The sequence below is a fragment of the Carlito syrichta genome, unplaced genomic scaffold (assembly GCF_000164805.1).
Source record: "Carlito syrichta isolate Samal-C Ts95f unplaced genomic scaffold, Tarsius_syrichta-2.0.1 Scaffold314358, whole genome shotgun sequence".
In the NCBI taxonomy this organism is placed as follows: Eukaryota; Metazoa; Chordata; class Mammalia; order Primates; family Tarsiidae; genus Carlito; species Carlito syrichta.
Genome location: NW_007258454.1, coordinates 5230 through 24378, shown reverse-complemented (window position 1 = coordinate 24378; position 19149 = coordinate 5230).

The following is a 19149-nucleotide window of genomic DNA, read 5'->3' as shown; positions in this document are numbered from 1 at the left end:
GAATGCATTTACACTGTTGGTGGGAGTGCAAACTAGTTCAACCTCTTTAGAAAACAGTGTGGTGATTTTTAAAAGAACTGGAATTTGACATTCCATGTGACCCAGCCACCCCACTTCTGGGAATATACCTGGAAGAAATCAAATCATTCTACAAAAACAATAACTGCACATGTGTGTTTATTACAGTACTATTCACAATAGCAGAAATATGTAACCAACTGTACTGCCCACTGAGAGTGGACTGGATTAAAAAAATGTGTTACATATACACAGTGGAATATTATGCAGCCATAAAGAAGGGCAAAATAATGAACTTCGCAGCAACTTGGATGGATTTAGAGTCTATCATACTCAGTGATCTATCACAGAAACAAAGAACTGAATACATGTTCTCACTCATAAATGGACCCTGACAGTCTAGCATAATAGAAAGGGACTGAAAGTTGTGGTACACCGCCAGGGGAAGGGGAGAGGCACATAACGTCATTAAGGGTGCCTGATCTAGTGCAAAGTGAGGTCCAATGGGAGACCCAAACTTCACCTGTATCTAAACCACTTATGTACCCAATCCTGACTTATACCCCACATCTTTAAAATAATAATAAAAAAACAACACAAACACACACACCCCCATGTACAATAATAACCTATTAAAAATGGAATGGAGAAAAAGATTTAATCTCACACTCTTTGTTCTTATAGAAGATGTATGTTCTGGAAAAGTAACAAGGCAGCCTGTTTATATCCCATTGGCCATCATATACTTTACCTTTAAGATGCTATTTCAAAGCCATTATTTGCAAACTATAAATACATGATGGAAGAACGAACCATAATGCTTATTAAGATGAATTATTTTTACTATATAACAATAATGTTTTTATCCTAATACCTTGGTGATAAATCTGAATAATTGGTACAATCACTGTTATTGTAGTTAAGAGAAAGAGTCGTTTTTGGAACAAGGTGATTTCTGGAATGCTAAATAGTTTTTCAAGGCACTCAGTCTAGGAGCGTGGGGAAGGATGACTCCCTTCCTCCATATGGGTGTACAAGGTTATAGGATATTACATAACATTATAGAAAAGTAACAATAGAACAAATAATATATTTTTGATATATTCCCTGACAGCAATTATAGAAAAATTGTGTGTGTGTGTTTGTGTGCATGTAAATTTATAACTTTCTGAGAAATATTTTGTTGCTATTTCTTTGAGATTTTGGAGAGATAAATATGTGTTAATTTTCTTAGCAGCACTTTTAAATTTAACGTTACTGGAGGATTTTCTGGTATAATAAAAACTTGTCTAATTTTGTCAGATGCAAATAAAATTGAAAAAATATGAGTATCTTTTTGTTGCTATTTTGTTTTATTTAATATTAGGAACTGTAGCTAACAGAATTATTTTTAAAACCTCAAAGAAACACAGAAATGTCTATATGCTTATTTTGTTTTTGTTTATTTTTCCAAAGAAAGGTAAAAGAAATTGTACACAAGAAAACATGTTGGTTATTAGGTGTCTATGCCATCTGGCACAAGCCATCTGCCACTGCATTGACCTCCAGATTGTTTTGGCTGCTTTGCTTGGCAGGAAGGGTGCCTGCATCTTTCCTCAAGCTCCGTGCTGGTCTTTCCACATCTGCAGTTTCTGTGAAGATGTCAATCTTCCCACATACAGAAGGAGTATGTTTCTAAATGAAAGTTACGGGTAAAGGAGGGTAGCTTTCTAGAACTTCTAAATAAGATTTCCAGTTCATAAAAAGCATGTTGATTTTCACCTATTTCTTGGAAAATCAAGCACAAATGGTAAGGATGGGTTTTCACACTGAGCAACTAAAGACTCAAGAAGCAGTTACAATAATCTTGAACTAAAAGTAGATGGACTCACATATTTCATATGCCTTTGGTCATATATGTTTCTAAGTTTTAAGAGTAAAATGGAGTATTATTCATAATCCAACTTGTTTTGTGTGTCTTTTATGGGAGACTTGTTTATAAAAATCACAAGGTTTGGAAGGTTTGTGTTTTCTTTTCTTGTCTATTGCACACATTCTTTTAAGAAAGCCCATCTTTAATGATCATTTTCAAAGATAAAAACCTTTTAGTTTTTTTGTATAAAATATATTCAAAAGCTATACCCTATGCATATGGCATTTTAATCATGGTTGCAAAGGAATCTGCAGATTTAAACCTCCTACTTTTTCATTGTTATTTTTATTATATATATATTTTCCCTTTGAAGTATGTGAAATTGCAGGAGGTAGAATATTTAATTTTGCCCATGAATTATTCATATTTGTTTCTCAGAATTAACATTGGTTTAAATGGCATAATATTTTTCCTTAGTGATTCTTAGATTTCAAATGCAACTCATAAGGCTACATTTCTTAGTCGTCATTTAGTCATTTTTAATGTGGATGAACAGAACTGGTTAATAGCACCATAAACTGAAACCAGTTTAAGGGTCAGGGTCAAATGATAACAAGGTCAAATGATAACAAGAATTTCCTTGCTAATAATTGTTTGATGAGACATGTGGAAAACTGTCCTTAGAAGATTACATGTGTCAGTCTACTCTGAACACATGTAGATTGCCTAGAAGAATATGAATTTAACTGCAATTAATTTAGAACACCAATGAATAAACTGTTTACTCTAAAATAAATACCTGAAAGGGAAAATATGAAAATAAATTACAAAGATCAACCAAGAATATGTTCACATATTAACCCATATATATATTGGTCTCTGAAATCTGACATCCTCTTCAACTACTGGTCAGTAATATTTTAGAACTTTGTGGATATGCCTGTACTTTTCAATTACCATGTACCTTCTTAGAGTACAAAGGACTAGGGGACCTAGTTTCTGCCATCAGGGAGCTCAAATTTCTCCTGAGATAAAGGATGCTTAAATCTAAAATCTGAAATAAAAATGTTACCATCTGAGTCTTATATGACCACATAATTCTATGGTCTCTTCTAGAATTGTTCAATAAAAGTTTGAAAATGGAATAACTCGTTTGAATGGAATAAGAGAAAGTTTAAAATTTGAGTAGCAGTGAAATAGTAGGTAGTGGGAGAAGAAAGCAATATTGTGATAAGAAAGATATGAGTGGAATACAGAAGGGGAAACGTCTAAGTGATATTGGAGCATGATGTGGGATATTTAATGGGCCATTTTAAAAAGCTAGATTAGGGTTATATTTTATAGGTTTTGGAATGCTTTGTCAATAGTCTGGGACTCAATCCTTCATGTTATTACAAGCTATACATGTTTTTTTCCAGAAAGAAGTGATAAGATAAATGATTAACGATGCTTAAATGACATTAATCTGATGTTACTATGTGAAACACACTAAAGAAGTGAAAGAATAAAGGTGATTCAGACTATTGCATTAGTTAAGGCATACGATGATAAGGACCCCAACTGTATTAAGTCACACTATTCATGTGTCCTCCCAGCCAACTGTCCATTCAACACATATATATTGAGCATCATCTAATTTTTAGGTAGTGTGCTGAATCAAACAGAACTCAGATATCTTGTCCTCAACAGGTATATATTTATTCTCTCTACAGGTAGAGAGAGAATGTGTATGTATATAGGTTTATGGGTGGTATGTAGTGAAGGACAGTAGATTTATAAGGTGAAGACTGGCATATATTATTCTATTAAGAGATATGATAGGGTTATATTTGGGCATAAAGACCCATAATCACCATGATTAGGAAGAATTTTCTAGAAATGATGCTTTATGGACCCCAAAATAATCACTCTGGTTAACAAAAATATTGGAAGTAGTGGAATTATTATGTGCAAATTATATCACACTTGCCAAACTTAATGACATCATATGGTTGGAATTAAGTGCATATTCAGTGACATGGTACATCATGAAACTGGAAATAGTTGTACTCTTTGAAAGTACAGTTAACCAGTACTTTTCTTTGCACACTCTTCTATCAGAAACGTAACTCCTTTATTTTTCTTTTAAATCAGATCGTAATTAATAGCTTTAAGAAATGTAATTCCATCTGTATTTTAAAAAATATGGAGTAATGGTACAATGGATACATATTGAGAACATTCCAGAACTTTGATTGGAAATAATTCTCCGTGAGTCTCTAGCACTTTTCCATATCTTGTAAGTAAAATTTCTGTCTTTGTTACAGACTGTCTTTTAAAGGATATTTGTATAGGGAAAACCTCAGGAGATATAGTGTCTCCCTTTGGAACAAAGGACAGGCATGTTTATTACACTGTAAAATATTTGAGCTGATAAGTTCGTGGTTCTTCTCTTGCAATGCAACTTACTGCATGTGTCGATGTCCCCCTTTGTATTTCCTCACGAGAACTGCGACTCTGAATTGGCAAAAAAAGAAAAAAAATGCTGATATTCTAGATATTGCCACAGCTGTGAGCAATGAAGTCCTTTTTCTCCAACCCAGGAGTCTCATGGCTTCTATCAGCATCCACAAAACTGTGGCAGGCTAACTTGTTACTTGAAAATAAGGTAAAATCTTAGATCCTTCATAGCTCTTGATAGTATATAAGGATGGTATGATTACAGAGGATAGAAGAGAGCCTTTTAGTTCAATTAACAGGATTTGAAGAACATGTATAGGAATTGACAGCAAACATGTTGGCCAGATTAATGGTCAAGCAGGCAATAAATTATCATCCACTTCATTGCTTTTTAATAAGGAGGAATTGGAAAGTTGGTAGCAGAAAGAGTACTGGGAAGTGAATACAAAGAAATCTCCTTAAAGAGCGCTGAGTTGATGCAAATAAATCTCTTTAAAGAGCAAATGCTCTTCTTTTTTTTTTGGAGGAGAGGATTGCCTTGATGATCACGTTCAATTGATGGGATTTAAACAAGGTTTGCAGTAGAGCAAGGAATCTAAAATAATCTTGTGGGTGAGGCCCTAGGGAAAAATTCTGTGCATTGTTTTTATTGCTGTAACTTTTGAATACGTAGTAGAAAATTGATGCTTATACTTCTCTGTCCTGTAAGTGTCAGGGGAAAATCTCCCAATTGAAAATAGCCTGCAGAGAAGGGCTAGTACCATTGGAGCCCTACAGTCTAATGTCTCCTTCTAGCTATAATCACCATTACTGATTATTTTGTCAATTAAAGTCTAGTAAAGGGAAGGAGCCTCCCTTGACAAGTACCCCTTGGGGTTTTGGACTTGTTGCCCCTTAATATGACTACCGGGCACTTCTTTTAGAAAGCAGCTTTTGGATCACTCTTGTCAAAACTCAATGTCTAACTCATGAAGGCCTATAATTCTGTGACCTGATACTCCTGTTTTGGGGTGGATCAACTCAACTCAATGACTTACCAGATGGGAAGGATCCAAAAAAATCTTTCTTGCTAAATAGAAATGGTATAGTATTCAAAAATGCAGCTGGCCTGGCCCCAGAGGAATCTCAGCTTTAAATGAAAACGTGGCAATTATCCCTTTAAGGAGAATCTCAATCCCTCACTCCACCAGCTGAAGCAAATCTGCTGACTCAATTGGCACTTTGATTCACAAATTTCTCTTAGATGCCTGGGTTTGAGTCAGTGATGATTAGACTTAGTTGAAATCTGATGATATCTGATGGGCTGCTGAAGCTGTAAAAAATCTGCACCAGTTATGCAAAATTAAAATGTACACGGTTGCGTTCCTCAGTGAGCAGAACTCAAGATTGTTGTCATAGCACTGGCCAGTAATTCCTAAGATGAAGATGGTTGAGTTTTTACTGACTCTTTGGCAATTGTAAGTGGCCTCACTTCTTGATCTGTCATTTGGAAAACTAAAACCTTGCAAATTAAAGATGGCTGGGGCCATGAAGAGTAGAAAGAAATTGCAGCTGCTGATCAAGCCATCTGGGCCATCCAAGTAAATATCTATGGTAGGGCCTTTTCTCTAGGGTAAGACTAATTGGAATCAAGCTCCAGATTGCCACCATTTCTGCATCCATCATTGTACCTGACATGACTACCCATTTGTTTTCATAGACTAGGAATAAAGTAAAGGAACCTAGTTTCCTTATGCAGTGGATACCACTGAATGTAAAACTTGTGACTCCTACCAAAGTTAATGTGCTATTCTTGCATGGTGAGGATGGTCCCATTACACAAGGCATTTCCCCCACCTATTTCTGGTATGTTGACTACATTGAGGGGCTCTATGATACTGCTGATGATTATTTTTTCAGATCACCACGTGTTTCAGTAAAATCAGCCATCTTCGGTTACATATTTATGGTCTTTGCAGTTAATCTTTGTCATATATTTTGCTTTCTAACTTTTGCTGTATGCTGTTAATGCTTCTTTTATTTTATTTTGCATTTGCCAGTTTATTATAAAGAATATTATAAAGGATACAGATGAACAGTCAGATGAAGAGATGGGCAAGGCAAGGTATGGGGTGGGCAGAGCTTTCCTGTCCTCTGGGTGCTACCCTCCCAGCACACTCACATGTTCAGCAACCTGGAAGCTCATCAAATCTTTTTTACCTTTAGCCCCCCACTTCCCCTATCTCCCTTCTTCCCACCTCAGAGCTCCAGTTGTTTAACCACTTAGTCTTTCTGGTGACCAGCCCAACCTAAATCACTTCATTAGCATAAACTCAGATATGATCTAAAGGGACTCATGAATAACAGACACTGCTGTTACTCAGGGAATTCCATGGGTTTTAGGTGCTCTGTGTTAGGAAACTTCAACAAAGACCAACTGTATTTTATATTATACCATGGGATGTTTTGAAGTGAAAAGGAATAGTAAGAGTGAGAATGTTCTTATAAATTTAGGAGGATTGGGTTTTTATGTGTTTTTCCAATAGGATGCTATAGATTTTACAGGCAGGTATCTGACAAAAATTCCTTTTTCTGGCATCTATAGGATATGTGGTAATGTACTGGAGTGTTACAGCAGCAATTGTTATCTGGTCCAGGTCAATAAAGAGAAATACAAATGTCACAAGCGTTGGATTTAAAATAGAGTCATCACCAGGTATGGTGGCTCACACCTGTATTCCCAGCTCTTTGAGAGGTAGAGGGGAGAGGGTTGCCTGAGCTCAGGGGCTGGACACCAACCTGGACAAATTGGCGAGACTTCATCTCTACGTTAAATCAGAAAATTAGCTGGGCATGGTGGCACACTCTTGCAGTTCCAGTTACTAGAAAGACTGAGATTGAAGGATCTCCTGAGCCTAGCAGGTCAAGGCTGCGATAGCTGTGAGTGTGTCACTGCACTCCAGCCTGGGCAACAGAGTGAGATGTTGACTCAAAAAAATAAAATGAAATAGTCATCCCTCAGCATCCTGGGAGATTGATTCCAGGATGCCCACAGATAGCAAAATCCACAGATGCTCAAACCCCTTATATAAAATGGTATAGTATATGCATATAGCCACTTACATCTTCCTGTATACTTTTATTTCTAGATTCTTATAATACATAATACAATGAAAATGCTATGTAAACAGTTGTTAGATTCTATTGTTTCTTCTTCGTCGTCTTCTTTTTTTTAACATGTAAGGCTTTGTAATCAGATAAGGTTAATTTGCAGTGTTTTTTTGTTTGGTCTTGATTTAAAGATTTGGGATACAATTCAAAGTTAGATATACAAGTGTTCATTATGCAGGTACCCTTGTTGATGAGGTGAGCCCCTCCCTCTCCTGGCAGTTTCTCTCAACTGCCAATCCCACCCCCCTCCCCTGGCAGTTTCCCACTATTGCCAATCTTTTTTTTATAGTATTATGATAATTGTTCAAGGTCTGCTTATGAGTGAGAACATATGGTACTCTGTTCTTTGTTTCTGTGATAGAGCACTGAGTATGATAAACTCTAAATCCATCCAAGTTGCTGCAAAGTCCGTATGTTTGTCCTTCTTTATGGCTGCATAATATTCCATCATGTATATGTACCACATATTTTATCCCATTCAGCTTCGATAGGAAGCATGGTAGGTCCATGTTTTTGCTATTGTGAATAGAGCTGTAACAAACATGTGTGTGTAGGTATCTTTTTTTGTAGAATGATTTGAGTTTCTCTGGGCTATTCCCAACAGGGAGATTGCTGGGTCATATGGAAGGTCAGTTTCTAGTTCTTTCAGAAATCACCACACTATCTTCCAAAGGGGCTGCATTAGTTTGCATTTCCACCAGCAGTGTAGAAGAGTTCCTTTTTCTTAGCATCCTGACCAGCATCTGTTGTTTGTTTTATTAACGATGGCCATTCTTACTGAAGTGAGGTGGTATCTCAATGTGCTTTTGATTTGCATTTCTCTGATGATTAGGTAGGCTGGGCACTTTTTCATGTGTATGTTGGCTGCCTGTATATCTTCTTTTGAGAAGTGTCTATTCATGTCTTTTGCCCACTTTTTAATGGGGCTGTTTTTTTCCCTTCAGCACGTTTGAGTTCCTAGATGTTAGACCTTTGTCAGATATACAGTTGGCAAATATTTTTTCCCATTCTGTGGGCTGTCTCCCTGCTATCTTGATGGGTTTTTTTTTGCTTTGCAGAAGCTCATTAGTTTGATGAGGTCCTACTTGTCTTATTTCTTATGGTATGAGCATTTAGGGTTTTGATCAGGAATTGGTTGCCAGTTCCAATTTCCATAAGGGTGTCTCATGAATTTTCTAAGATTCTTATAGTTTGAGGTTTTACGTTTAGGTCTTTGATCCATTTAGAGTTAATTTTTGTGTGTGGTGATAGATAGGGGTCCTGTTTCAATCTTCTGCATGTGCATGTTATCAGCCAGTTTTCTCCACACCATATACTAAAGAGGTTCTTCTCTCTCCAGTGGTGGCTGTTGGAGGCTTTGTCAAAGATGAGTTGGTTGAGAAATTGAGGCTTTGCTTCTGGAATCTCTGTCCTGTTCCATTGATCTATATGCCTGTACTTGTACCATTACCAGGCTGTTTTGATTACTGTAATGCTTCTTTTATTAAAAACCACTAAATAATGGGTTGATGGGGTATTCAGTGGAAGTTTTACACTTCATACATTCACAGGTATCTATTGTTCTTGAGCCTTCTCAATAATAAATTAAATAAAGAGCTTTGACTCTACTGCCTTCACCCCTTCCCAGTCAATAAACCTATATTAAAATTTGTTCAGTAAGTGCAGCTGTCTTCAGAAAAGGATCTTCAGTTTGAAAACATTATTTTGGCCTGATTGGTCTGCCCTCAGAGTAGTATCCAAGCCAAAATGGGGTCTACAGGATTCAAATTTAATTTTAGTTCATCTACCTGGATTCTTTTATTAGACCAAAATGCTCCTAGATTGATTGAGTGTGCTGTTCACTAAGTCCCATGGATTGGTTTTCTTTAACCAAAATGGGTGTTATAGTGGTCTGTGTAGGATTTATGAAAATGTTTTTGTCCCTTTTTCACCTGTTGTTTCCAAATGAGAGGGCTAGGCATGGATTTGGGATGACTTGGAAAAGGAGTATAGCTACTAAAAGGAGACGTGGATTTTGTGGTAGTAGAGGGAGAACATCTCCAGAACCTGGAGAGAGTACAGTTTAGACCCTGGGAGGTGTTTGGGGGTGGGGAAAGGCCATCTATGATCCTTCTCTTTCAGAATCACTCATTTATATTCTTCCCCATGGAGAAAAAGACCCTGCTGTGGCTCTCTTAAACTACTATAATATCTTTAAATGAATGCTGGGTTTACTATGCCCCCCAGATGGCTTTAACCATGATTTGATAGCCATTCCCCTTAATCTCCCTAAGAAATCTGTTAGACACAGCTGGGGTGGCTCATATTTTGCATACCCCTTGCAAAACATCTGCCAAACCTCTGGATGTCTTCCACACTGATTTTAGTAGTTATCTCTCAGTCATTTTGTAGGGCAGAAAAATGCCATGTCCCTGATGGCACAGACATCAGGACAGGTTGGCCTGATTTCACTTAGGTAGTCTCTCCAAAAAACAAAGACCTGATGTAATTGTTCTAACTTAACTGGAATATGTAAGGCTTGATAGTCAGCTAGGAGGCCATGTTAGAGAAACTGCCAACCTATGCTCCCCACTTGGGGAGGAACAACAAACATAAGAACACTTTAGTTGTAGGGACATCATATGTAGCCCTGGGACTATATGTTTTGTGTAGAAGCCAGGAATTTGCTTGCCTTCCTTCAGAAAGCAGTCATAGGCATTATATTGATGATCATACTTTACCTTAAAGTGTTTAAGGAAATACCACCAGTAGATCATGCAGCCTACAGATGACTGCAGAGATCTCTCCAAAATTAGGCTTCCTCTGGTTACTTTTGTTATATTTCTGGAAGAATATGTTGTCATTATTAATGTGCACCCTCAACTAACTGGCTAGTGTAGTTATAGATGATAGATTTGCCCTAGACTTTCTCCTTCCTCCCAAAGCTGTGCAATTTTTAATACTTCTTTCTGTACCTGAATTAATGTCTTAGGTCAAGTAGAAAGATCAATAAATACAGCCACTTGGCTTTTTAAGACTGACTCTAATGGGTTGTCTGTGTCTGGAGCCCTGGGGAGCATGGTTGAATTCAGTACTGCAAGTCAGCCTCCTATTTCTGTTCAGAGCCTTGTTGTTAGTAGCCTTAATTCAATACTTTGTGAGACAAATTGGATTGTCACTCAGATAAATCAGAGTGGCTGACAGGGATGGGTAGACATGGGGAAAATTCTCCAAAAGTTAAGATGCTAAGGAAAAGAGATGGATATTAAGACACATTTCTCCATGGATCTCCTGTACTTCTGCACTTCTAGCAAGCAGAGGCACTCACAGAAGTTTTTCCATGATAGTTGTATAGTGAATAGACTTGGAAGCTAGAGATGGTATCCTTATAATGTCCCTTCTGAATGAATAACAGGTATGCTTACTGCCCGTAATCAAAAGTTTGCATTCCACTTGTACCGCCTATACAGGGCTTGTTTCCTGTAGCACAACACAGAGCATGTACAAATATCATCTGGCTCTTTGTGTTGACCTGTAAAACCTTAGGGACCTGTAAAAACTTAGGGAACTAGAATAGTAGAATGCTATAACTCTGACTATTGCTATTGATATAAGAAAGTTCTTTGTATCTTAACCAGTAGTGTTGCATCTCTTAGCAAACACAAAACCGTGGTTGACTAACAGCTTGCAGATGGGACAACATTTTGGACACTTTGCACACAATATTTTTGAAGTTATAAAGTAATATTAATGTATTGTTAAAACTGATTTTCAGAGAGGGTATTCTATTCCATCAGCATTTATGGGTAGGTAATAAAATCTCATTTTTACTGAAATTTAGTTTCACAAAATGCTTTGCTATTTAAAATCTGAACATGTGCCAAACTATCATCAGCAATGTATAACACCAGTATAATTAGGTAGAAGTGCTAGATAAATTGTGTGTAATCTGTGTACCAGAATCCTAAATCATTCTAATGGAAAATGGATTATACTAACAACACATACATATAAAAGAACAGTGGTCTCCAAGGAAAATATCAGTATAATGTAAAAATCTGTTAATTTGTTGAAGAAATAACATCTGAGAGATAGAACTAAATCAAATAACCAGAAAACACATAAACTATTTTTTAGCAATATAATATTGCTAAAATTGTAATTGTAGAATTTATATGAACCAACTTGTGAATATAATGTTCTACTAAGGTGTAGGAAACCCAATGTAACTCAGAGTAAGATTTCATTATACTGATTGTAACTGAGGTGAGTATTTTTATATATATTAAAAAAATACAATTGGAAACAGATAATGATTGGAGATATTAACTGTTGATAAAAAATTTTCATAGAAAATAATTGTTTTCAATTTTTAAAAAATTCTAAATATTTGTTTTTATTATGAAAACAGGATAGATTTTACAAAGTGTAGAATTGTCTTTCTGTCACTATTTTAAAATTTCATCTCTAATTCTCCTGGTCATTTAGTTCTTATTTATTTCCTGTCTACAAGTTATATTATGCATTTATTCATTCATCATTCATTTAGTTATTCATTTGGCAAGTATTTATGGAACATGTATTATTTATCGAGCAACACTTTTCAGGTCTCTATGGCATGGTTTACAATTTAATAATTTCAAGTTTCAAGATAATCCTAGGTCTGCTGGCCCTGAGTTGACCTCTGCCTTCAATAAGCTCAGTTCTTGTGGATGGAACAGCTATTTTTAGCTCTGCTAAAACTAAAATGCAAACCTGACTTGGTAACTGGAATAAATAATAACTAATGTTTGCAAAACACTTTACAATTTCCTTTCAGAATTTTAATCTAACAACAAATGTTAACTAGGTAAGCAGGACTGTTTCCATTATACAGATAATAGGTCTTTAAGAGGGTAAGTGGTCCAAAGCAAGGTTGCACAGTCAAAATTAGAATTTCATAATAAATTGTGTGGCCGTTATACTATATTATACTTACACTGGCAGAAAGTAGAGTGTTTTAAGAGATTTCCGATTGTCTAATTGCAGTATAGAGTTTATCTTTATATCCTTAGTAGCTTTTGAAAAACAGTGTAAGACTGTATCTGATTAAGCCAACCTTGAGGACATAAAAGTTCATCTAACTCTCAACTCTGAAATTTCTCAGATATACCTAGGCAAGTGTATTTAATTTTATAGCTGAGAATTGCATAAGAAAATCAAGAAATACTTTAGCATTGCAAGTCGGGACCTGGTTTCAGACATAGTTGTTTAAATTATTATTATTACCGAAATAGTACATCATAAGTTTGCAGAACACCTTCGATTGTAATACAATAGACATGAATTTTTATCTCAATGAGTTTATATTATTAAAGTCTCTCTACAATAAAAGAGTAATTTATTCCATAATTTGAATAAATAGTAACTCAGTTTTTGGCACATGTTCCATTGTTCATGGACATAATTTAAAATATATGAAGAAAAAAAACCCAAACGCTTAGTATTTGAAGCACATTATAAAATCTTCTTGAGGAAGTTACACACAAAATATATTGCCAGTGTGAGAGTCAACAATGTCGATGATAAAAAGAAAGTAATAGAGACCTATTTAAAGATAGGAGCACACATCTACCTATTCTATTCTAGAAGAACAATTATTAGGAAACAAAAGAACTTAAAAACAAGATTAGAATAGGAAGCATAGGAAGAGTAAAAGCAGAGTGAAAATGTCACAGCACAAATTTATTTCTTGCTCACACAAAATTTTATGTGAGTACAACTCTCCAGGGCAACTCTCCAGAACCAGGTTTTCTCAATTTTTTTACTCTTGTCATTGTAATGTATGGGTTTGTTGAGCATCTGGACAGGAAAAAATAGTGTTGGAGGTTTATACAGCATGTTTTCAAGGTCAAAACTTGGCCCATATGGCTCTACCATAACCAAAGGAGTCCATTTTTGGAAGTTAATGTCCATCTATAAGACATAGCTGAGGATATTGGGTTAAGAAATAAAATATTTTTTCCTCCATATCAGATAACCATATGAATGAAGAAAAACATCGAGGAACTTGCCAGGCATCTTGGAGATCAGTGATTGAAATGCTTCCCCCATGATTAATGGTGATATAGAAGACAAAACATTTTGATTATAGGGAAAGGGAAAAATGGTATATCACAGAGAAGTCATTTGCTTGATAAAGTGAGACAAGACTGGTGATGATAGACTTAAGATGGTGTGACATAAAGAAATGGCAATTTAACTTCTACAGAAACTGGAATATATATGACATGATATAGGAAATAGAAGATATTATCAGGATTGTAATAAGAGCACTAATAGTTGTCATAAGCATCCTGAGTGTCTCGAAAAGTGGTTAACAAACACAAAGTGATATTTCAGAGTACAAATATATGAAGTAGCTGAAGTGAGAAATGGATTATTCTCTCTTTATAAAAAAAAGTATAAATTAAATAAGTCTTCAGGTACTAATTTTGATAAATTTTAAAAAGTAGTATCTTAATTACTTAATGTTAAGTCATTAATTATTTTTAATTATGTTCTGAGCATTTGATATGATATTATTGGTGTATTCACATATCTTTATTTTTGAATGTTTTCTTATTTATTGTATGTGGAAAGATAAAATGTTTAGCCTCGGCTGAGTTTGGTAGCTCAGCCTGAATCCCGGCACTTTGGGAGGCCGAGGGCAATGGATTGCTTGAGCCCATGGGTTCGAAACCAGCCCTGGCAACTTGGCGAGACTTCATCTCTACAATAAATCAAAAAATTAGCCGGATGTGGTAACACGTGCCAGTAGTTCCAGCTACTTGGAAAGCTGAAGTGGAAGGATCTCTGGAGCCCAGCAGGTTGACACTGGGGTGACCTTGAGTGTGCCACTGCACTCCAGCCTGGGAGACAGAGTAAGACTCCAACTCAAAATAAAACAAAGCAAAAAAAAAAAAAAAGTTTGGCCTCAATTTAAATTGCTTTTGTAAATCAGAATATGTTTAAATTGTTTGACTTTGTAATTATTCAAATTAATTATTCCACTATTCTACTCTGGAATCTTTTTAGACATGTTTTCCTTAATTTTCTGAAACTGTTTAAACTATTTTCAGGTTTCTGTTACTTGGATCTAGCCATGTGAGGAAGAATTGCCATTGTTTATGCTGTTATAGCTTTAAATTGACAACGATTCCAAATTTCTTTCAATTTCTCAGTGAACTGAGAGTTTTGTTTATGATGGAGTGACCTCTTTAAGGGCAGGCATTTAAGTTGATATAAGAAGTTCAAGATGTGCTCTCTCTCCATGCTCACAAAGAGCTTATAGTCCAATCAGGGAAATAAATAAACCAAAACTGATTGCAATGCAGTGAAGTGCTATGTGCTAAAGCAGAAGTAAGCATTAGAGGATGTGAGGACACAAAGAGAGACACTGGTGCAGACAGAGCGGGATGATACCTGGGGATATTGGCTAAGCCAGCGTCAGTCTTCAATGAATGCAGCAAGAGCAAAGAAACTGACGATGCTGAAGCATGTGCCTCCTATAGCAAGGATTGTTACATGAGTACGTAGTGGTTACGGTCTGAAAGCAAGTCTGGGAAACCTGTGCTGATCCTTCCTTTACTACTCACCCTTGGGTAAACCCTAAGAAGGATAGTTAGGGCAGAAGGGAATGACCAGGAAGGACTTCATTTTAACATCCGGAATTAGTTTGGGTTATTCATTTTAAGGTGGAAAGACTTTTTATGTCATAATTCTTCAAAACTTTTAATCAAATTTATGAAGCAAATTCGAAAAATCACAGACTATTAGGACTAATGGTATGTTTTATGGGAATATGGTGAAAACAACAGCTTTGTAAAATGTAAGGGCTGATTTCATATTCATTTTACTTTACACGCACACACACACACACATGTATGTGTCTTTATAAAATGCAAACAAATTTAGATGTGAGTGTATCAATAAGTTTTTCGTTTTTAATATTTTCATATCATAGAATACCATGGTGTATACAATATTAATGAGGATCACTTAATTTCCCAAATGTGATGATTTTGTTGCTACAAAGGGAGAAAAGAGAGAAAATGCACTTAATAAATGCATTCCAGAGTAATGGTCTTAGAAATAAAAATTCATCTATAATCCCAAGAATGAAAGGAAAAGGGGTTACCAGAGGGGAAAAATGTATAATATTGAATTTTAAAACAACTATAATTTCATTTAAAAAATCAATTTGTTAAATTGTTATGTTTCTCTAGCCTTTTTTCTTTAATCTCATCTTTATATGTATTAATGAAGTTGAATTGATTAGTTTGTATCATGAGTTCCTAGCACTGAACTAGATTTCTGTTAATTGTATAGCATTTCTTTCACTTACAATTCTGTATAGTTCAGTTATATGTAGTAAAAACTGATGTGAATGACTAGCTAGAATACAATATTTCAGTTTGTCTCTAATTATGCAAGTGATTTGGATAAAAGGAAAAAAAATTTATCTGAATGTATATTGATCTGATCAGAAGTATACAATCATTTGACAGTCTTCATATCAAACATAGCAAACATGCCAGACTAAAGAAATGAACCAATTCTATTGTGGCTTAGCTTTCATCTGCTACTATTATATCTTCTTTTTTTTTTTTTAAGGTTCTTAAACTTCATTTCTGTGATCTTCACTTTGTATTTTAAAGTAATCAGGAATATTTTCTTAATTACTGATTCTGGGACCCATCCCAGGACAAACAAATCAATACCTCTGGAGGTGGAAGGCTTGCTTGCTTTATTTATTTATTTATTTATTTATCTATTTATCTATTTATTTATTTTAGAGTTGTGGGGTATGAGTGAGGATTTACTACATAAGTAGGCTGCATGCAGGTGAAGTATGGGCTTCTAGGTGACCTTCACTTCCCTTGCTAGTGGACCAGGTACCCTTTGTGTTGTTATGTATTCCCCACCCTCTTTCCTCTCTCTCTCCCTCCCTCCCCTAGCAGTGCCCAGCCACTACTCATCCCACCCTTGTGCTAATGTGACTTGTGTTCAGGGCCCATTTATGAGTGTGAACATGAGGTATTCAGTTCTTTGTTTCTGTGATAGTTCACTTAGTCTGATGGTTTCCAAATGCGTTCAAGTTGCTGCAAAAGCCATGAATTTGCTCTTCTTTATGACTGTGTAATACTCCATTGTGTGTATGTACCACATTTTCTTTATCCAGTCCACTTTCGATGGGCAGCAGGCTTGGTTCCATGTTTTTGCTATTGTGAATAGTGTGGCAATAAACATGTGCTTGCAGGTGTCTTTTTGGTAGAGTGATTTCCTCCAGGTGTATTCTGGGGTATTATTTTTGGTACAGTGATATTCCTCTGGGCATGTTCTGGAGAAGTATTGTTGGATCAGATGAAAGGTCAGTATTTTATCCTAATATTTTTTGTTATCTACATTTTAGATAAAATTAATATTGACATATATAGTATTTAGTAATATATTTATTTTATGGCTATGTTTGATTTTAGTATAGAATATATGGCAGTATTGTGTGTTTTACACTAGTCCTTCAAAGAGTAAGAAATAGGATTGCATACTTTAGTAGAACACTAGGTATTTTAACACTAACAAAATTCCTCTTGATGATAAGGTACTTGTAAACTATTTATGCTCATATATTGATGTTGCTGAAATATTTGTCCTTCTTTCTTTGGATGATGTAGCAATGATTTTATTTGGTCATTGAAGTATGATTCTTTCCAAGATAATGGATTATAAATTTCATCTTTCAAATGTGTAGGAAGTTCATATTTTACAAGTAAAATAAAGATACTCCGTAATTGCCTATGGTGTTCTATTTCTGCCTGTTGTGTCTTCATAAGTTAATAAAAAGTATATTAACAAGAAAATGATTCTGTAAGTAGAATTCTATTTCTTCCCAACATGACTCCAATAGGATACTTTTAACAAATAAAATATGAAAGTTATTTAAATAACTATGGATATCTCATGAAATAAAAATGTTCCACTGTGTGTATTATACTCTTTCATTCAACAATTTTTATCTAAGTTTTAGTTTGCATACTTTAAGACTGTGTGTTACTTGCAATATCCCTAACAAATAGTAAGTTCATAATAAAGAATTATTGATTTAATTAATTTGTCAATATATTCAGAACTTATGTAGGATTCCATAGAAAAATATTAGAAATGGGAGCATAGCTGTTATGTTATGGATGTTATGAGGAAATCAGTCTGGACTGATTATAACTATATAAGTTCACTTATGTTCAAACATCTAACAAAATACTACTAATCTTTAAAAGATCTCTAAGTATTTGAGGGAATTACTTTCAATGTCACCAGAGGCCACACACATGCATACCTGTACACACACATTCATGTGAAGAGAAGATTAGTGGAGAAAGTTTTATTCTTCAAGCAGATATTCGTTTTGGTCTTGGTTCTGCCATGTTCTTGTGTCATGGACTTAGGGAAGCTATTTAATTGTTCTAACGCTGAAATTTTTCATCCATAAAACAGTGTATACCTTTCTGACTGTTAGAATCCATCGAGAAAATGTTTTTCTTATAATGCACTCTTGGTAGAGCGGGCAGGGTGATTTTCTTAAAACAAATATCAGAGCATGTCACATCCCAGAGATTACTAAACTCCTTACTAACCTGAAAGGTATTACATGACCTAGACCTTGCTTGCTTCTCTAACCTCCTCTTGTATCTGTCAGCCTCTCATCTATGCATTAGTCATTTGAGCCTTCTCTCTGCCTACTATTGGGCCAAGCACATACCGACTTTAGATTATTGGCACCTGCTATTTCTTCTGATAATTTTCTTTCTTTTTTTTTTTTAATCAATATTTTTTATTATGGTTTTGTGGGGTACAGTTAAGGGTTGGGTGTACAATTACGTTTCATTCAGGCACCCTGTTGATAAGAGGTGTTTCCCCATCCCCAGACAGATATTTGCGATTGTTAATCCCATGGCCCTGCCCCCCATAGTTTCCTAGTACCGTCAGTCATTTTCTTATAGTATGACATTGGATGTTCAAGGTCCATTATATGAGTGAGAACATGTGATACTTGGATCTTTGTTTCTGTGAGAGGTCACTCAGTATTATAGATTCTAGTTCCATCCAGATTGCTGCGAAATTCATGATTTTGTTCTTTTTTATGGCTGTGTAGTATTCCATCGTGTATATGTACATTTTTTTAATCTAGTCCTCTGATGGGCAGCATGGTTGTTTCCAGGTTCTTGCTATTGTGAACAACGCTGCGATAAAAATACGTGTGCAGGTATCTTTTTTATAGAGTGATTTGAGGTCTTCAGGGTATATTCCCAGTAGGGGGATTGCGGGATCATATGGAAGGTTGATTTTTAGAGCTTTTAGGAATCGCCACACTGCTTTCCACAGAGGATGCACTAGTTTACACTCCCACCAACAGTGTAGAAGTGTTCCCTTTTCACCACACACTCTCCAGCAGCTGTTATTTTTTGAGTTGTTGATAATTCCATTCTGACTGGAGTTAGGTAGTATCTCAGTGTGGTTTTGATTTGCATCTCCCTGATGATTAGTGAGGTTGAGCATTTCTTCATGTGTTTGTTGGCTGCTCGAATGTCTTCTTTTGTGAAGTGTCTGTTCATATCTTTTGCCCATTTTATAATGGGGTTGTTTGTTCTTTTCTTTTCAGCACGTTTGAGTTCCTTGTAGATCCAGGATGG